Source organism: Ylistrum balloti, unplaced genomic scaffold (assembly GCF_031769215.1).
Source record: "Ylistrum balloti isolate Yb309-2 unplaced genomic scaffold, AGI_CSIRO_Ybal_v1 Utg370902, whole genome shotgun sequence".
In the NCBI taxonomy this organism is placed as follows: Eukaryota; Metazoa; Mollusca; class Bivalvia; order Pectinida; family Pectinidae; genus Ylistrum; species Ylistrum balloti.
This window is the reverse complement of record NW_026782512.1, coordinates 576502-582501: the sequence shown is the minus strand read 5'-3', so window position 1 is coordinate 582501 and position 6000 is coordinate 576502.

The following is a 6000-nucleotide window of genomic DNA, read 5'->3' as shown; positions in this document are numbered from 1 at the left end:
TTACACAACATTGTTTTAGTTCAAATGTAAACTCATGTGATGATATTTGAAATCTTTTATGATATTTGGTGAAACTGATACAAAGTTTTGCACTATGAACGTAAAGTTTTTGAATTCATTGATTTTATTTTGTTATTAGATGTAGCAATGTTCTCAAAATATCACTGTAAAATTCTGCAGGAGATATTTGTATCCGTAAAATAGACTCTGATATCCACAAAGACAAGGTAGGGTAAGATTTAAACATGCTGAAACAAAGGATAAATGTAAATATTTACCAACTGATAAATGACATCACTTAATGAGGATTAAATACAATAATGTGACATTGCAAATCAGGTTAATATTATAAAATATTAAAAATACCCATTCTGTTGGGTTTAACATCAGCAGCCAAATCTGCACATGATTGATATTTCCCACCTAATATGGAGATCCATCGATTTTGAAAGCAAGGATGAATTCTTTAGATGATATAGAAATATTAATGTGTAGAATAGATCAGTTCTTTAAAATTAGCAAGAAATGCTTTATTTAGGCCTTGCTTTTTACTTGCTAAGATAAGCCTCCGTAAGTCAGCATGACCTTAATACATTTTTTATACATACATGTCAAGAGGTCAACTTGTCTTTAAACTGACTTTGTAGCAAGTTGTGTTTTGCTTGCGTTGTTATCCCAGCATATAGTGCCTATATTAACGGTGAATTATTTCTTACTTTCCGTGGACTTACAGGTTAATAGAAATGCATTTATCTATGATTTAAGTTAAGGGCCATGTAGATGGCTAGTCTAATCACCAGAAATGTGTTTATTGCCCAATAAATAGTCATCTTACTGGTTAAGAAATTAGTCTTCTTATCTTGTCAGAATTGAGGTCCTTAAATTGATGACTGTTTCTCTAAATTTACAACAAGCTGCAGTTATTTTAGATATCCTATGTAGTTATTGTAAAGATGAATTAGCTTCAGTCAATGTATAACCTTTATAATTATCTTATTGCAGTACTAGAAACTAGTCAAAAAATTGATCAATTTGTTGATCCTATGTTCTAATTTAAACTCCTCATCCCTCTATTCTCTAGGATTCCTAATTTTTATGTGTTTATTTAAATCCTGTGTGGAAGGTTTTTCCTATCACTGTTCAGACAGTACCTGTATATATGTAGAAACCCTTTCACACTAGTTCTGAAGCCATCTTGGTTCACAAACAATAATTCTTTTCACTGTAGTTTCTGTAATCTCTGTATGCTAATTCCATAATTTCCTTTATTTCTGTGGACCCCTCAAGTTCCCACAGCTTTTGTACAATACTTCCCTTCTTTATCAGTATTTCTGTTGATCCAGTAGTTCTCATGATACCTGATCAATAGTCCTGTATTTCTGTCAGCCCTGGTACCAGGGGGTAGTCCCTTGGTCTCTGCTTAGAAGTTCTCTTGGGACCATACATTACTTGTACATTGGTCAGTGAATTCCTACGATCCCAGTAGTAGACATGGTCCTACTAAACATCCCCCCTCAGTCCCAACTCCCACCCCACACCTGGTATTTAGTTTAACTCAGACATGAGGTGCTAATCATTTCTTATTATACATTGGTACATATATTTATCATGGTTTCTTTCATTGTTCTTAAAAAAGAATTTCCACTCAATCTTGAGGCAAAGCATCGAGATGTCTGGTCTGCAGCTTGTGGGGTTGGAGGTATTTGGTTTTTTGTTTGTTTGTTTTTGTGTTGTTTTTTTTTATTTTAATGCAATATTCTTCATAACTGTTATTGTGATCAAAGAAAATGGTCTGCTCAGATTAAATAGTACAAAAGATTGACAGAGGCTCAATTTCAAAGTTACATGATTGGATTGGATTTAAAACTCAGTTGAATTTCCTCTGCAGAAGCCTAAGTCCATGATTTATGTTAAAAAATTGAATATTGATGTGAAAATCTTGAACTAGGCTTAAGCTATGATATTCAGTCTGAAGCACTACAGAATTTGTCTAAGTGAATAATCTTGGCTTATGTAAGGTTACAAATGTCAGCTGTGATAAAAATCAAGAATAAGAGATAAGTCCCTCCAGCATCCCACACATCTCTTACAGGAGACCAACAGCGTTCAGATTGTGGAGGTCCCAAATGCTCAAGTATCCATGTGTTTATATGAGGTTGCTTTCAGTTTATCTTACATGCAGATTTGTACATAACTGAATTTAAATGTTTTGCCTGTATTTATATATTAATCAGATTTAAATCTTTTTTTCATATTTAATGAGACTCAGTATTTTTTGAGAAAATTTCAACTTGATAATGATATGTTAATATTACGTTAAAACTTGCTGAAGCTTAGTGTTACCTATCAAGAAATTATTTTTGGGGGATATCAAAACAGATCAAAAACTAATATAAGTGTTGGGTCCCTCTGAAAATACAAACCAATGTTATAAGAAGTTCAGAAGACTGTCATGAAATAATGTGACCAGTCTTCATACACTAATGTACAAGTGTAGCAGGCACATTTACAGGTAAAATGATATGTTGCATGTGCTGTGCACTTTTTGCGATGTGAAATTACAGGTAGAAAACATGTGTAATAGTCATTCGAGGGCTCACTGTGTAGAATGAATAGGATATATAAATGTCTAAAGTAAATGGCAACCTTTCTCAAAAATGTCTAAAGGATTTTTGTACAATCGGAAATGGAGATATTTTTACAAAGAGTGAATTTCAAAGCTTTGATATTAATACATACACACAATATAGTCTTGTGTATGTTAATTTTCATTATCAGGCCAGCTGAGACAAAATGTCATGATGACCTATTGCAATCGCCTTTGTCTGGCATTGTGCATCTGTAAAATTTTAAGAATATTAACTTCTTCTCAAAAACCCCCGATCAGATTTCAATGAAATTTTGCAGAAACCTTCCCACATATCATTGTTTATTTCCTACTGGAAATAACTTTGTAAGAATTCTTAGTATAGGATGACAGTATGCATTTATTGACACTGGCTTACTTTCATTGAAGTAACGATTACTTTTTCATGACACTTGAAAGCTGCTTACCCTTTAACCTCTAAATTCAATTTCACTTATCCCACGTGACCGTCATGGTTGCTAGGCCTCTTGTATTTATATAAAAAGATCATTATTTTTTTTTCTTCTATTTTTTAATGAAGTTGTGTATATTACGGCTTTTACAGATAGATTTAAACTATTTCTTACATGATTCCCACTAGCTTTTCGTAGTTAATTTTGAATAAGAGATGTTTGATGTATTTTGCTTTACTATTTCTAATGCTATGCTAACTCACCATCTTTATAAAGGTATATAATTCTTTGAATATTATGTGCTACATTTGTGATTCAGTACAATAGCATTCCATATTTATGATAAAGTGCCAATTTCTCCCAGAGTGCATTGTCCAATCCATAATGTAATGCATTGTGGGAGATTTTGATCCAGTAGTTAATATCTGTTAAACTTGACCTATAACCTGTTGTATATTAACATTCACTTCAGCCAGATTGTATGGATCACCTGTTTTGGTTGTATTCCATTATAAAATCATGGCAGTTTACATTCCTATATATGTTTTACATTGTATATAAGTATCAAGTTGTCAATAGTTCCAGCTGTTCTTTAGGTATTGGTATTTTCAAAGTACATCCCCTGATTAGGTAAGATGGTATAAAGTAATCACTTTGTGTACTTGCATCTATGATAACCCCATGGACAGATTGAGTTCATATCAACAACATACTATCACCTATCCAAGATTTGATTTTGATGGTCATCAAACAAGCATTAGCCCGCCAAGGTCTTCACCTAATTAAATTTTAGTGGTCTTTGGTCAAGGTTAAATGTCAAAGGTCATCCTTGAGCATTTCTCATATAAAAATTCGTGTGATATCTTATGAATCCAAAAATAGTTTCAACTCATATTCACACTAGCATCACACTATCACGTTCTAAACATGATTAGATTTTGGTTGTCATTAGTCAAGTTCAAAGGTCACTGTTGACCACTTTCGAAATAAAACTTGTGTACAAGATGAAACCCTTAATAGATTAATCCTTCAATATAGATTAAGATCAACAGAACAAGATTAGGGACTGAGGTATATCTGTGTGAGCTACTCACTTTGTTTTTATTTATATGTTCATTACTTCAGGTGTTGTTGTATTTTTTACATTTATCAAAGAAAAAAAACTGAAAAACTTGTTTAAATTGATTGCTTTGTATATTTGGTCATACCAAGCATATATCATTGGGACATTTAACCGTTCCTAATGGCACAGGTGGTGCAGAAACTTTTTGTGCAAAGTCCCATGTTATGATGTATATTACTGTACATGGATGAGTTTATCTCTATCTAATAATCCTGGCCAACAATTGAAATCTTCAGTATAAAAAGGTGCCAGTGTACTGCCATTATTTTCTTTATTTTTCACATAGAAATATTTTTCGTACCCATAGAATTCTGTGATAATATAAGATAGTATAGGCTGTGAAGGAGTCTCTATAATCAACCAGCATTCCATGTGTGGTATCTCTACTGCTAGTTGCTCAAGCTGTTTGACCCTTAGTCTTCAATAATTGTCCCTCAGTTTAGTATATATCTGTGAGCAGCATTACTTTTTTGCTTTTTTTAGTGCAATATTTGATTGATTGATATTTTTTTTTTTTTTTTTTTTTTTTTTTTTTTTTTTTTTTTTTTTTTTAAAGAAATAGTATTTGGAAAATTGGATGAAGTATATTGACGAAATAAGTTATAGAAAAATTTATATATCACACAGTGACTGAAATAAATTGTTGCTGTTTGACCCAACTCTGACTTTAACCAATATATATTAGGTTGGTGTTCCTGAAAACTTTTCTTAAACTTCCTATTTCTGAACTCTTTTCTATAAATCCAAACAGATTTGTCAGATGTATTTTTAGTACTGAAGAGATTTGCTCTCTTTGGGGAATTTGTCATAGAGTTCTCTTCCCTATTAGTACAATAATTAGAAAAAAAATACAAAAAAAAATACCTTACCAGAGTTACTTCCCTTTAAACATTAAATGCAGGGATTTGCTGAAACGATATTTTTTCCTATTTGTTACATTATATATTGTTTACAATTGTCTTTTTCAAATACTGCTGTTTATACCGCAATATACATCTATAAACTATCATTGTTTACCTTTAATAAATTACTTTCAGAGTAATGATACCTGATGTTGTCTTGTTCCAGTGTTATACTGCAATGACCTCGGACGACCTTGATGTATTATCAGGTCATTGGCGAAAGGTCAGATATCGGTCCTATACGGTATGGAAATCACTATGAGCTAACCCACTCGAAAATAAATTGACCTATACATGACCTTTTACCTTTGACTTCTACCACATGTCAGCACCTACCGATAAGTATTTGAATATCCCAATATGCATTTTTCATGTCCGTGATGTACGTCATCTTTCCCAATATACTTATTTCTGAAACTTTCTGCGTGGCTTTTAAAATCATTCCTTTGAGTGAAATACCTAAAAGTTCAGTTCCCCCCCCCCCCAATTCGTTTACCTAAGAAATTTAAAATGAAATAACACAAACAAAAGCGTGTATATATTACAAATGACATGGTTTATATGTAAATATGCGGGTTACATTTAGAATACATTGTTCATATATACATAATACCAGAGACATATATACGTCTCTGATAGTACTGTCATCCAACCATACACATTGATCGATATTGCATGCTGTCCGTGAATGGAAATATCAAAATGTCCATTTTTCCTTTTTAAGCACTCCGGAGTATGGTAACCGTAATGATTTGGCACATAACCCAGAACATCCTACGATAGAACAAGTCACTATCAACAAACTTTTTGTGAACAGCTGATCACTATTTTTCATGGGTTGTGAAAAACTACCAGATTATGAATGAGCGTCAATATTACATAAAACGAAAGTTTCAATTGTATATGTAAAATATCTATATCCACATCACTGTGTCC